This window comes from Sceloporus occidentalis, unplaced genomic scaffold (assembly GCF_023333645.1).
Source record: "Sceloporus occidentalis isolate IW3139 unplaced genomic scaffold, rSceOcc1.0.p SCAF_69, whole genome shotgun sequence".
NCBI lineage: Eukaryota > Metazoa > Chordata > Lepidosauria > Squamata > Phrynosomatidae > Sceloporus > Sceloporus occidentalis.
The window spans coordinates 4,031,180-4,046,350 of record NW_028317049.1 but is presented as its reverse complement, the minus strand read 5'-3'; the positions used below and the strand labels follow the sequence as shown (position 1 = coordinate 4,046,350).

At 46.0% G+C, this 15,171-nt stretch overlaps 1 long non-coding RNA gene across 2 annotated transcripts in view; it reads right to left on the bottom strand.

The window, feature by feature from the left end:
• Positions 1-15,171, bottom strand: part of LOC149286422 (uncharacterized) — a 54,307-nt gene that overhangs the window by 296 nt on the left and 38,840 nt on the right. For both annotated transcript variants that reach the window (XR_016277612.1, XR_016277611.1), the window contains exons 6-7: positions 9,790-9,873; positions 236-361 (exon numbers count right to left, since the gene is read on the bottom strand). This is a non-coding gene — a long non-coding RNA (uncharacterized LOC149286422). The remainder of the gene's footprint in view (positions 1-235; positions 362-9,789; positions 9,874-15,171) is intronic.

Here is a 15,171-nt window from a genome sequence, read left to right as displayed (position 1 = left end):
GAAACATGTACTTTTTTAGGTATTTGGCTGCTAAGTAGCCCTGAGTCTCCAGTTTTCATGGACCATCACCAGATTGGAGACAAATGTGCAAATTCTACCAAGTCCAGGAAAGAGGAAAGGGCTATGTGCAAATATCCAGCTCATCTAGTAAAGCAGCAAAAAATTTGCAAGGCTTCGTTGATTTCTTGCTACAACTTGCTAAGACTCTCAAGCGGATCTATATACAGAAGCTTACCAGCCAGTTGCAATTCTCAGAGTTCAGGCAGTCCAAATCGGGAGGGTCCAGCAAGAAAGCCAAGGCATCAGTCCAAGGGAGCATCTGGTAGCATAGCCAATTTACAATGAAAGATCCAATGTTTTTCTGAAACAGAAGCCAGAAATCAGCAGATGAGAGGGTTGCTTCCTCCCAAATGGTCAGTTGTTAGCAATGACCTCCCAAAGGAGTTGCTGAATTACTTGTGGCCTAGCAGCCTCTCGCAGCGGTTGCTGATTAATGAGCATTTCCTATATAAACGCTCTGAGCGTTGGAAACCCTCCCTCTCTCATCTACATTTCATTACGATAGGTATTTTATTATTGGGGCCATGTCTCTCTGTTGTGGCTGTTGGGGAGTGTCACTATCTGTCTCAAGCACTGGCATGTCCCCCTGTCCTTCTGTTTCCCTGTCTGTATCATAGTTGTAATGAAGCATGTCCCTCCATCCTTCTGTTTCACTGTCTGTGTCAGGCTCTGAACCTGGGTCCTGGGAAGAAGGCATGAGACTAACACAATTGCAAAGTTATGGCAATACAATTTAAGAAAGAGGAAAATGCCAGCCACAGATGCCGGCAAAATGTCAGAAACAAACTCTTCTAGAACACAGCCACATAGCCCGAAAAACCCACAAAAAACTATGGATGCCGGCCATGAAAGCCTTCGACTTCAACTTCACCAAAAGAAAAGTCATAGAGGAGGGAAAAAGCAAAAGAGTCTGCTTGGGAATAGCAAGGAGAAGTGGAGAGAGGAGGAGAATCACACGACACGACTGCCTACAGATTGTATTGTATTGGCCTACAGATTGTAAACCGCTTAGAGAGTGCTGAGTTTACTAATAAGCAGTATAGACATGTAAATACTATTATTATTGCCTAATACTGGAACTGCAGCGGAAAGGATGTAGCGCACCTGCGTACTTATGGGAAAGCAGCGATATTGAGAGCTTGTAGATGGGTTTTCCCATCAATGAAAAGGGATGCCCTACCATTGCTTTAAAAGCAATGCAACAATGAGAGAGAAAGAGAAAGAAGATGTTGTGTGATAAGTATAGCCAGAAACGCTATTCTCCAGTTTTAATTCCAGCGTGAAAACCTTGTGCGATAAAGTCCTGGGATACCATTTACGAGCAACAAATAATACCACCACAGTAGGTTGCAATAATGTCCATGCCAGATTGCTCCATGCCAAACTGCTCTGATTTAGGCAGCACAACATGCCAGTTTATTGGAGGCACTGCCAAATTTCATGCGGTGGGAATCCTGCCACTTTAAGCTCAGATTCACCACCCTCTTCTCCGGGTCTCCCAACATAATGACAGCCGATCAGAGTCAGAGCCAAATGGTTTCTGTAAGCCTTTTTCTAGCCCGAAGCACCTATAACATTACACCGAGCAACATCATGTTGAACTACCTCGTAGCTCAGAGGAATCCAATGGCCTCCTATCAGGTTGTCAAGAGTGAATTATGTGGTCTCTGATAAAAAACAAACACCACACACTGGCTGGGTTGCTTGGCAGGGCAATGGTTTCACAGCGGGAGACGCAGCTACTAAATTTGCTCTCGAGTTGCAAATGCAGGATACCCGTCTTGCATTTGGGAGCTCTCAACATGGATCTTGGTGGGTTGCAATTTGCTTTATGACATTCTAATCTCACTCCTTCCTCTAAGGACCTCAGAACAGTATACCCAGCTCTCCTTCTGTAACAACAATTCTGTGAGGTAGCCCAACCAGAAAAGCAGTGACAGACCCAGTGGCCTGACTCTCACCCATTAGTCCCAACTGGAACAGATGCACTGAAGCAATTGTTGAACAGTTACTCAACTCGTAGGTAAATCCAATTGATTCAGTGGTTCTGTTCTAGGTCCTGTCTACAGGGGCCAAAATAAGCGGTTTCCCCTATCCTCATGGTGACCTGCTTTCAGAATGCAGAACCAAATTCCCAAATCAAGTGTGGACTGTTTTCACAACGTAAGGCCAACTCCACACCCTGAACCTTCCTTAAACTAGTTCTATAAAACTGGGAGAAGTTACTTTTTGGACCTCATTACCCAGTGTGGTTGATGATTGTCCTTGCTGTAGGACAGTGATTCCCAAACTTTGGTCCTCCGGTCCAAAGTCCTAGCCAGTTTGGCCAGCAGTCAGGGATTCTGGAAGCTGAGGTCTAAAACATCTGGAGGACCAAAGTTTGGGAACCACTGCTGTAGGCCTTCAAGACATAAGTATGGCCTGTTACAGACAGCCAAAATAAAGCTGCTTCGAGTCACAGTGGAGGTATGGTGTTTCAATGATGCACCATCCTAAGAGTCCAGAAGCCACACCAAAGCCACGATCCAGTCTTGAGCGTGGCTTTGGTGCGACTTCTGGACTCTTAGGACGCATGCATGATTGAAACGCCATACCTCCACTGTGACTCGAAGCAGCTTTATTTTGGCTGTCTGTAACAGGCCTATATGTGATCCATTTCCCCCAGAAAGCCTCAGCCATCATGTATCCCTTCAAGGCTTAGTATTACCTCCAATCCCACAGTCCTTATGACCAAGGTTTTCTACCCCCGTTGTAGGCTCTGACGGCACTAATGTTTTCTATCCCCCAGATGTGTTACAGATGAAAACTGGGATATGTGCAGTCAAATAACATCAGTAAAGATGGCAAAAGTTCATGAGGAAGAACAGACAAGCTAGGAAAGGCTGCAGCAGTTTGCTTTTGCCACAGCAGACTGGGAAGAACAAAATTTCACCCCTTCCTATCCTCTCTTGCCCATTGAGTACCAACTACTTTTACATTTTGAACTCAGTTTGCAGCAACTGGAGTAAGCTGTGGACAAAGAGGGAAGGTGGGAGGAGGAGAGAGAAACTGGAACATTTTAAAAGCAGCTGAAAAAGTGGAACAGCAGAGGATTAATCAGGACTGTCCCTGCCAAATTGGGACATCTGGACATAGTATATTACTGTCATTGCTCCCAGGGTTCCCTGGCATTTTAGACCAGTGGCTATGTATGTACCTCTATTGCAGGCAGGCCTTCAAGGCATTTGTATTTTACTACCTTTTCTAGTGACCCTAACATGGAGCTTGTCTACAGTTAAAATACCCCTCATTTTAACTGAATCGACTGCAATCTCACCACATATGATTCGGAGAAATGTGGGCTTTTTGAAGGGTAAAGAGAAAACCTCCATAAAGTCAGCTGAAAAAGGATCTCCAGCTTTTACCAGAGTATTTAATAATAGTGCCACTGTATTCCGCTTTGGTCAGGCCCCACCTAGAATATTGTGTCCAGTTCTGGGCGCCACAATTCAAAAAGGACATTGAGAAACTGGAGCGTGTCCAAAGGAGGGCGACAAAAATGGTGAAGGGTCTGGAGACCATGCCCTATGAGGAACGACTTAGGGAGCTGGGGATGTTTAGCCTGGAGAAGAGAAGGTTAAGAGGTGATATGATAGCCCTGTTTAAATATTTGAAAGGATGTCATATTGAGGAGGGAGCAAGCTTGTTTTCTGCTGCTCCAGAGAACAGGACCCGGAACAATGGATGCAAGCTACAGGAAAAGAGATTCCACCTGAACATTAGGAGGAACTTCCTGACAGTAAGGGCTGTTCGACAGAGGAATGCACTTCCTCGGAGGGTGATAGAGTCTCCTTCCTTGGAGGTCTTTAAACAGAGGCTGGATGGCCATCTGTCAGGGATGCTTTGATTTGGATTTCCTGCATGGCAGGGGGTTGGACTGGATGGCCCTAGTGGTCTCTTCCAACTCTACGATTCTATGATTCTATGATTCTATGATTTGTGGGTATCGGTGCAGATGCGCATTTTCCAACATGTGGCTGTCCATCTGCTTGGCATGGATTCGTATGGATGTGCATTTTTGGCAAAGGGAAGGCAAATGCATGCAAACTTGTGCAGGAAAGGCAATTAAGCGTCAATGCGAATGTGCAAAAACCCACAGCAATCCACTTGTGTTCAGACTAGTGAAAGGCTCCAAGGAAAAGGCGAGGAGGCCACATTATGTCAGCAGCTGGAAATATGTTCTTTTGACTTTTCAGGTGATGAAGCTTGTTCTACATATGGCTGAGAAAAGAGCCAGGTATGGAAAGATGTGATCTTTGGCTGTGTTGTCACTTGTCGTTGCAGGCTTGTTTGGTTTTGTTTGCTTATGGAGACAATTTAAGAAGGGTTCACTTCTTGCATTTAAATATATATATATATATATCAGCATTTTTGTGTTTAAAAGGGAAGCAGACAGGACCGATAAAGATACCAGTTAATTAGCACCATGTCATGAACGCGGCGTCCGATATTCCCCAGCCATATGGTCCGCCCGACACACTTCCGTACCACGTGGCGCACCCGACAAAGACTTCATTACCAGACCCATCAAGTCGAAGAAGCCTCCGGTTATGTGCAAATCGGGAACGAAACCTCTTATTGCAGAACATTCCTGAGGTCGCGCAAAGCCGAACAGCTGTCGGGTGCTGCGTAGTGACCTTCAGAGAAATAAGCATCTCTCCTTGTCAGTATCGCCGGGAACGGGATAGCGGGAGTTTGAACTGCGAAGAAGCGCTGACTCTTCAGGACGCCCTGCAGGTCCACCCAGGAACCCAAAACATCTGTTTGCAGCACGCTATCTTGCATGTGCATTTATTTATTTATTTAAAAGACCATTTCCTCAACTCTTCTAATTGCTAGAACTCAGAGCAGTCCGTCCCGCAATTGGAAGCAAAACCGATAGAGCAAAAAAATGCTAACATTTGGCTTTGTTTTTGTCATAGTCATAGACACAGTACCAAGTGACCATAAGCACCATCTGGGGATGGCATTAGAAGGCCGTAAATAGATTTCTTTTTTCCAGAGTGACCGTGTTCATCTGCTGACGGCAGTAATCTGCAAGAGGGAACGTTGCGTTCTCGGCAAGCGGCGTGTGATGCTGCACAGATTTGCAAGGACAATCGTGGAGGGAGGGAAGAATAGAACAGTGAAAATACCCGAACCTGAGGCTGGGGAGTTAGCTCAGGCTTCAATTGCATGAGCTAAGTCCCCCAGCCATCATTAGGATTGCCCAATCTCAGGAATTGGCCCCAAGTCTCCAGCTTTCATAAACCATCTCCAGGTGGAAGACAAGGGGAACTCAGCATCAGGCAAGAGGAAAAGGCTATGTGGAAATTTCCAGCTCATCAACAGAGTGGCAGCTTGCTACAGTTTTCTAGGTTTCATTGATTTCTTGTTGCAGCTTTAAAGACTCTGAAGAGGTTATATGGAGTTTATCAAATGGGAGGAATTTCTCTTAAGTTCACATGAAAAGAAAGTGGGGCCAGAACGCATTCACTTAAAGTCGCTATTTTAGCGCAATTACGTGAACGTGCATTGCGTTCGAACTGGCTTCCCACTGCCCAAAAATAGCATGCCATTGCCCCAATTGGCATGTGGCAGTCTATCATGCAACAACGTGAAACCACATGATTGCGTTCAGACTGATTTCCCATTGCCTGAATTTGCGTGTAGTGGGTTATCACACAATAACGTTAAACCCCATGATTGCATTCAGACTGCCATTGGATTATACTTCCAGTTTACCTTGTCTGATAAACTCAATATGTATTTACGGTTAGCTTCACACTCAGTTGCTGTGGTGCCAGGGCTCACCCTCTGCTCTGTATTTTCTTTATGTTTCCACTTACTGTATATACTCGACTATAAGTTGACCTCATGTATAAGTCAAGAGCAGGGGTGAAAATCATGGATCTTGATATGACCCATGGATAAGTCAAGGGTAAAACTTAGGGGCATGTAATGAAGGATGTAAAGCAGGGGTAGGCAACCTTTTTGAGCCAGAGGCTGGGTTGCTGTCCCTCAGACAACTGGGGGGCCGAAGCTGGGGGGTGGAGCTTCCACCCTCTGGGGGTGGGGCCGCATGCTGGGGGTGGAGCTTCTACCCTCTGGGGGCGGAGCTGCATGCCAGGGGCGGAGCTTCCACCCCCCTGGGTCCAGGCCTCCTCCTCTTTGCCGGCCCCCAGGCCCTGTCACAGGCCAGGAAAGAGCCAGCGGGGGCCACCAGCGCAGGAGGCCTCCCCTTCTTTGCCGGCCCCTGACGGGGCCCCAGGCCCCGTCACAGGCCAGCAAAAAAGCCAGCGGGGGGGCAGCGGGCCCCCCAGAGGGTCGCTGCCGCTGCCAGAGCCCTCTTGGAGGGCCCCAGTGATGGCAACGGGCCTCTTGGAGGGCCCCAGCGAAGGCAACGGGCCTCTTGGAGGGCCCCAGTGATGGCAACGGGCCTCTTGGAGGGCCCCAGTGATGGCAACGGGCCTCTTGGAGGGCCCCAGCGAAGGCAACGGGCCTCCCAGAGGCCCGCTGCCGCTGTCAGAGCCCTGTTAGAGGGCTCCAGTGGCCGCAGTGGGCCTCGGCGAAGTCTCACGCGGCCGGGGGAGGCAGGGGCCGGCGGAAAGGCCTCCGCGGGCCGCATCCGGCCCACGGGCCGGGGGTTGCCGACCCCTGACGTATCGTATTACACCATCTCCGTCTCATCGCTGTTTTGTTCTCGAAGCGTTATTACCTCGATATTGACAGGGAAAATCCATTAATAAGCTCCAAACCACGATGCTGTCGCTTTAGTTCTCAGCTGCAAGAGGTTATTCCCGCAGCAGTTCTGATACTGGGTTGTCATGGGGTGTTAATGTCTTCTTGTCTCCCCACTTCCCGTCACTATTCCCAGGCAGGCTGTTTTTACAAAAACAGTATCATACCACCTCTGGAATTGTGTTAATAACAAAGAAATAACTCAAAAGGCACTCCAGGTAGGGCTTAGGATATTGTATGAAGGCAGGGTTCAAGAAGCATGAGGGCCCCATTTGCGGAGATGCGCAAGTTGGAATGCTCCCAAACTGGTAGGTATCTGGTGTCCTTTACTAGCATGATCATGATGAGAATGGGGCTCCTGTGATATACTCCCTGGATTCCAGGCTTTAAAAGTAAGTCTCTAGCCATTGTAGATGCCAAGATATGGGACAAATTGTGCAGTCACTCTTTTGTCAAATTTTACTGCAAAAGACCAACTCCTACCTTTCAGGCACAAGGGAAGAAAGAGGGTGACCATGGGAGGAAACTAAGACCCCTTTTATGCTACCCAGTAGCATAGCAGGAGAGAACAGTTCATACCTGTAGGGACAAAGCATTTGTGCAAAGCCAGCTAACACCAAAAAGCCAAGGTAACTCCTGGAGATTAGCCACAGCAGCATCGCTTGCAGTTCCTTCTGCTTTGCTTCAACCTTCTGTCTAACAAGCCAGCAAATGACTCATTCCCAAATGTAAAGCTCCATTGGCAATTCAAAAAGGGAAAGGAAAATCACACCAAGGAGTTTGCAAGCTACTCTTACATTAGACAACCTGTGTCAGCATCTTCTTTAGTGGCCCTTTGTAGAATTTTCTCTTTTTTGTGGGATGAGGGTTGGGGGGGGGGGACCAAAAAAAATGCATGCGTGAGCTCATCCATCACAACGTTTTAATGGTCGCCGTGGATAATTCTCTTTCTTGAAAAAGTGGTTCTTCATCCGTTGGTTTACACAGCTAAACCAGTTCTAACTATGGTGAAATAAGAAAATACAAAATATCCTTTAAAATACAGGACCTGGGAAATCTGTCTATTGATACCAAGTCATGCCACTGGACCACCAATGGCATTACCTTTCTGTGGTGGTGGGACTATGTGTTCCTGTGAGACAAGAAGCTGTCCTGGTGGTAGGGTCTCCCATGTCGGATAGGCTTTTGCAGAGGAGCCAGAATAAAAGTGCCAAGCTGCTACCGGGCAGCAATGGCAGTGGAGGGTAACGTGGGTGGAGGATCTCTCAGAGACAATAGCAATGGCACCATAGCTAATGCTTGTTAGTACGGCACAGAAGGAAGCACTGTAAACACCTTGTGAATGTCTTTTACCATGAAACCCCTATGATGAGACAATCCAAAATGAAACAGAGATGGTGCCAGAAGATGAGACTCCCGGGTCGGATGGCACTCAGTAAAGTACTGGTGTAGATCAGAGGCCACCTCTGAGTAGCAAGATAGGTAATGACACAACTGGACTCAAGCCAACAGCACATTCAACTGTTAGCATACTCAGAGATCATAGAATCATTGGAAGGGACCACAAGAGCCATCCAGTCCAACTCCCTTCAGCCATATAGGAACTCACAATCAAAGCACACCCAAGAGATGGCCATCCAGCCTCTGTTTAAAAACCTCCAAAGAAGGAGACTCCACCACTTTCCAAGGGAGTGTCTTCCACTGTCAAACAGCTCTTACTGTCAAGAAGTTCCTCTGAATGTTGAGGTGGAATCTCTTTTCTTGTAGCGTGCATCCATTGTTCTGTGTTCTAGTCTCTGGAAGCTTGCTCCATCCTCAATGTGACACCCCTTCAAATACTTAAATAGGGCTATCATATCGCCCCTTAACCGTCTCTTCTCCAGGCTAAACATACCCAAGTCTTGCCTCATATGGCATTGTTTCCAGACCCTTCACCATTTTGCTGGCCCCAATGTGTTAACAAGATGAAAGAAAGTCTGAAGCTGCACAACACATATTTTAGGAACATAAATCAGGGGAAGGTAGACATAGTAAAACAAGAAATGGAATGTATAAGCATTGCAATACTTGGGATAAGTGTGCTACAGTGGACAAGAATATAACATTTTGAGTCACATAGGCCTGTTACAGACTGCCAAAATAAAGCTGCTTTGGGTCTCTTTGGAGGTATGCTATTCAAATGATGCATGGGTCCTAAGAGTCCGGATGCTGCACCAAAGCTGCTTCGGGTCTCTTTGGAGGTATGCTATTCAAATGATGCATGGGTCCTAAGAGTCCGGAGGTCGCACCAAAGCCACACTCCATTCCTAAGCACTGGAGTGCAGCTTTGGTGCAGCTTCCGGACTCTTAGGACCCATGCATCATTTAAATAGCATACCTCCAAAGAGACCCGAAGCAGCTTTATTTTGGCAGTCTGTAACAGGCCATAATTATAGTGTTTTACTCTGGAGGTGAAAATCTAAAAAGAAATAGGCCTGTTACAGACAGCCAAAATAAAGCTGCTTCGAGTCACTTTGGAGGTATAGTATTTCAATGATGCATGAGTCTGGAAGCTTCACCAAAGCTGCACTCCAGTCTTTAGGACTGGAGTGTGGCTTTGGTGCGGCCTTTGGATTCTTAGGACGCATGTATCATTGAAATACCATACCTCCAAAGTGACTCAAAGCAGCTTTATTTTGGCTGTCTGTAACAGGCCATAGGGTGGCATTAATAGTGAGGAGGGAAGTAGCAAAAAGTAGTCAAAGGATATAATGCAAAGTGTAACCATAATGCAAGTTTAAGCTCCAACTGCAGAGGGAGAAGACAAAGAAGAAATTGAAAGATCCTGTGCTGGAGTTCAGGAGGAAACAGATCACAAACAAAATCGGACTTCTTGTTAATCATAGGTAATTGGAACGCAAAAGTAGGAAACAGAGTAAAATCAAAAAATTGTGGACTAGGATCAAGAAATGAAGCAGGAAGGTGACTTACGGTACTTTTGTGAGGTCAGCAGTTTGTTCATTGCAAACACACTCTTCAAGCAACCAAAGAGGAGACTCTATACATGGACTTCACCTGAAAGCCAATATAGAAATCACAGCAGTTAAGGACAGATGGGAAGCAAAAGTAAAAGGTGACAGAAATAAGGTAACAATCCTGAAAGCAACTATTCAGTAACTTGTGTATAGGGACAACTACTATAATAATCAATCCTATAACATCCAAACAATGATTGGTCCAACCAAAATGCGTCATTACATGTTGCAAGCTTTCGAAGTCACACTGGCTTCTTCATCAGGCAAACAGGAGGAAAAAATTGAAGATGTTAGTCATAGGCCTGCATTTTCTGTTTCTGGTTTAGAGAAATAGAAGGTGACAACAAAAGAGGAAAAATAAGAAACCTCTTCCACAAGATCTGAGAAATCAAAGGGAAATCAAAACCAAGAGTGGAGATGCTCTACAACCTGCAGGGGAAACACATTATATAAAATAAAAAGACGATGGAAACAATACACTATGTAAAGGAGAGGAAAGGATGGCAGATTCATCCAAGGAAGAACCACTGAGGAAGAATCTAACATTTTAGAAAGTGATGTAGAAGTGGCACTCGGAGCACTTGGGAGAAATAAATGACAAGAAACAGATGGCATACCAATAGAGCTGCAACCACTTTAATGGTTGTGTAGAAGAGGGACTTTAATCATGCAACCAGATATGACAAGCTTGTCCTACCTGGTGAAATTCCCTCTTCTACAAAACCATGAAAGGTATGTACAGGAGTCCTCTCCAGTTTTCATTCTGGTCATCCTATAGCAAATGTAGGCCTGTTACAGACTGCCAAAATAAAGCTGCTTCGTGTCTCTTTGGAGGTATGCTGTTTAAGCGATGCATGCATCCGAAGAATCCGGAAGCTGCACCAAAGCTGCACTCCAGTGCTTAGGAATGGAGTGTGGCTTTGGCGCGAGCATCCTAAGAATCCAGAAGCTGCACCAAAGCTGCACTCCAGTGCTTAGGAATGGAGTGTGGCTTTGGCGCGAGCATCCTAAGAATCCAGAAGCTGCACCAAAGCTGCACTCCGGTGCTTAGGAATGGAGTGTGGCTTTGGTGCGACCTCCGGACTCTTAGGAACCATGCATCATTTAAATAGCTTACCTCCAAAGAGACCCGAAGCAGCTTTATTATGGCAGTCTGTAACAGGCCGTAGTCTGCCGTTTTGGACTGCTGTCATTACATTGATGGATACAGCACCGTAAAAAAATAACACAGCCATTCTTGCTGCACAGTCTGACTCTTTTTACTCTCCTTGTGGAAAAGTCCAGCGATAGATCTTAAACAAGTGCATCCTCCAGGAGTCAAACGGAGTCGACATCTTAGCGAAAGGATTGCCCTCAGCCCCCCCAAAAAAGATAACCATGTTATCGAATCGGACTGGATGGCTTCTTCGTCGGTTGCATTTCCAACACACAAAGCGAGGGAGGGACGCACGTCTCAGTTGTCAGACGGAGAGAATTTAGGAGAATTTCCCCAAACGGTCCGCGCGTCCCAATTTTTCCTGGGAAAGAGGCAAGGGTCAAAGGTGACATAAAATGTCACTGAACCATTGTTCGCCAACGCTGAAGTCCTCACTGGACAGTTCCATTAATCAGAGGGCTATCAAGCCTACCGCTGGCTTTCTGCCTCCATTGTCCCTTTGCCGCCTATCATAGAAGAGATAAGATTATCAGCGACAAGCCAGGGCGCCCATTGAGTAGCGCGGAAGTCTAAGAATGGGATTTCGAGGGGGTTTCTTCTCTTTCTTTTTTTAAAATATATATTATTAGTGTATTTATCCTCCTGCCTCGGAGGATGAGCGGCTTCTTGTCTCGTCAAAAACCCGTCTCCTTTTCTTTCAAGGATCGGCTTTAGGAATCCAATTTGTCAAGCCGGACAATCATTTTAAGAATCCATTAAAAATATATATATATATTTTAAAAGAACCCAAGCCTCGGTATCTTTATTTTTTAAAATAGAATAAAATAAAAACCAGCGGGTTTTCAAATGGAGGCTCAGAAGGGATTTGGAAATAGGGCGAGGAGCCTACATCAATTAATCTTCAGAGAGCCGGGGCTTTGTGGAGATGAAGTGTCAAAAGGCTAGTTGCTGGGTTTTAGGAGATGGAGAATATCGATGTTTTTTTCCCCTCAATTTCTCCCTCTTTTTTTTGTTGTTCTCTCACCCTCCAATGGAGCAAAAACCGTAAAGGGATAGTCGCCTCAGCTGATGTGTCACCAAGATAAACGGAGGCTAATAATGGGCGCCCGTGACTTTGGGCGGGGATCTAACTGGCGGTGGCAAAGAGTCTGAGGTGAGTTTCTTCCCTGCGCCAGAAGAGAGAACAGAAGACAAGTAAAGAGTTATTTGGCATTGTGACCGCAATGCTGCTCTGCAGACTGTGAAGTGGGCAGGTTGTGCTTTCGGCTTTCCTCTAAGATCAACTCACAATTACGACGCTGAATTTGTGCTTCGCCTTTTCGTTAAAGCCATTGATCGGGATTAACTATCGCTTATACCGATTCATTATAGTTCTCCCGGATGCAACTCTGAGCCTGGATGCCCAGGTTTCAGCAGTGGCCAGGAGTGCGTTTGCACAGTTAGAACTAGTGCGCCAGTTTCTTGGGACGTCAGATCTGACTACGGGGATATATGCCTTAGAATCATAGAGTTGGACGATACCACAAAGGTCATCCAGTCCACCCCCATTCTGCCATGCAGGAACTCACAATCAAAGCACTCCCAATGGATGGCCTCCCAGCCTCTGCCTAAAGACCTCCAAAGGAGAAGATTCCACTGCTCTCCAAGGGAGTGTGTTCCACTGTCAGTTCTTACTGTCAAGACGCTCCTCCTAATGTTTAAGTGGAATTTCTTTTCCTGTAGTTTGAATCCACTGCTCCATTTCCTATTCCCTGGAGCAGCAGAAAAGAAGCTTGCTCCATCCTCAACATGACATTCTTTCAAATACCTAAATAGGGCTATCATATCACCTCTTAAACGTCTCTTCTCCAGGCTAAACATCCCCAGCTACCTAAGTTTCTCCTCATAAGGCATGGTTTCCAGACCCTTCACCATTTTGGTCACTCTCCTCTGGACATGCCTTGATTTGGTTTGGACTTATTCTACCTGGGCCTGCCTTCGGCCTGATACAGACAGGCCAAAATAAAGCTGCTTCAAGTCACTTTGGAGGTATGGTGTTTCAATGATGCATGCGTCCTAAGAGTTCAGAAGCTGCACCAAAGCCACGTCCCAGTCCTAAAGACCTTTTCCTCCCTTGTTTCCCTACTGCATTTCATAAGGTGCCAAAGTGCATGAATCTCAGCTGCAGAAAAATTGCACAGTGCGCTTCCATTCCACATACACACACACACCTAACTAACCCCCCCACCAACACCACCTGGCCTCCCTCTTGCCAATTGCTCATGTTGCAACCACTTAACCAGAATATCCTTGAGATATCTTGTTAGCTCAGTTACGGGAGGAAGAAAGAACCTGCCGAAGAAAAGCTCGCTTTGCAGATTCCCAGGCTACTTTATGAAACCTGACAATCCAACTATCTCTATTACATAGCTTTTTGTTTAGCCGCTGTATACACAGAATAGGCTGGAGGCACATAGGAAGAGCAGGTGGGAGAGAGACAAAAAAGATGCTTTGTCAGAATGTCAGGCCTGAGAAGAGGATGGGAACGAAGCCTTTGGCGGTGGGAAGAGCTGGCCTTTGAGCTCACCTTACAAAATGAAGACTTAGGTACATGGCATGTTTATGACTGAGTGCATTGGCAAAAGTCTTGCTGGCTCATGGGTGGTAGACAATAAATTGTTCTTGTTCTTGTTGTTTCTCACATGGTGGCCCAAAGAGGGACTTAGGATGTATTGCAGGGTTCACCAGAGGAGAGTTGCCTTTGCTTTCTTCTTTTATGATCACAACGGCCAGTTACAGACTGCCCAAATAAAGCTGCTTTGGGTCTGTTTGGAGGTATGCTGTTTAAATGATACATGCATTCTAAGAATCTGGAAGCCGCACCAAAGCTGCACTCCGGTGCTTAGGAATGGAGTGTGGCTTTGGTGCGACCTCCGGACTCTTAGGACCCATGCATCATTTAAATAGCATACCTCCAAAGAGACCCGAAGCAGCTTTGGCGCGACCTCCGGACTCTTAGGACCCATGCATCATTTAAAGAGCATACCTCCAAAGAGACCCCAAGCAGCTTTATTTTGGCAGTCTGTAACAGGCTTTAGTGACTGAACCATTTGAGTGCTAAACTACTGGGTTTGATTCCCAGTTTCAGCCATGAAACATACTGGGTGACCATTGGGCAAGTCACACATTTTCAGCCTTAGGGAAAGTCAATGGCAAACCTCCCCTGAACAAATCTTGCCAAGAAAAATCCCATGATAGGTTGCCTTGTTGTTGTTGTTCTTGTTATCCACCCTTGAGTCGATCTTGACCCATGGCGACCCTGTAGATGAGACATCTCCAAGACTCCCTATCTATCCTCTGCTATTGCACATTCATACCTGTAACCTTCTTAACTATTTCCATCCATCTAGCATTAGGCCTTCCTCTCTTTCTGCTTCCCTCTACTTTTTCTAGCATTATTGTTTTTCCAGTGACTCGTGCCTCCTCATGATGTGTCCAAAGTATGGTAGCCTCAGTCTTGTTATCTTGGCTTCTAGAGAGATTTCAAGTTTGATCTGCTCTAGGACTCTTTTGTTTGACTTCTTGGCTGTCCATGATAACCTCAGCACCACATCTAAAAGAAATTAAATTCTCTTCCTATCCTCTTTCTTAACTATCCAGCTCTCGCATCCATACATGATAATAGGGAATACAGTGACTTGTATGAGTCTAACTTTCGTGCTCAGTTGTATGTCTTTACATTTTAGGATACTGACTAAGGTCATTTACAGACAGCCAAAATAAAGCTGCTTCGAGTCACAGTGGAGATATGGTGGTTCAATGATGCAGAGTCCAGAAGCCACACCAAAGCCACACACCAGTCCTTAGAGCTGGAGCGTGGCTTTGGTGCGACTTCTGGACTCTTAGGACGCATGCATCATTGAAACACCATACCTCCACTGTGACTCGAAGCAGCTTTATTTTGGCTGTCTGTAACAGGCCATAGTTGGAAATGATTTGAAGGCACATAACAGACACACACATAATAGTTTGGCATCAATCAGAACCCTGTGCGCAGGAAAGTTTTTGCAAAATCCATTAGGCCCCTAAAGCTTTAATGTAAGAGCATGTTTTTACTAAGAGCCTACAGAGCAGCACTATTGGTGCCAATTGGGTCTCTTAGGGGAGAGTGTCCTATAACAAAGCAGAGAGGCACCAGAACTA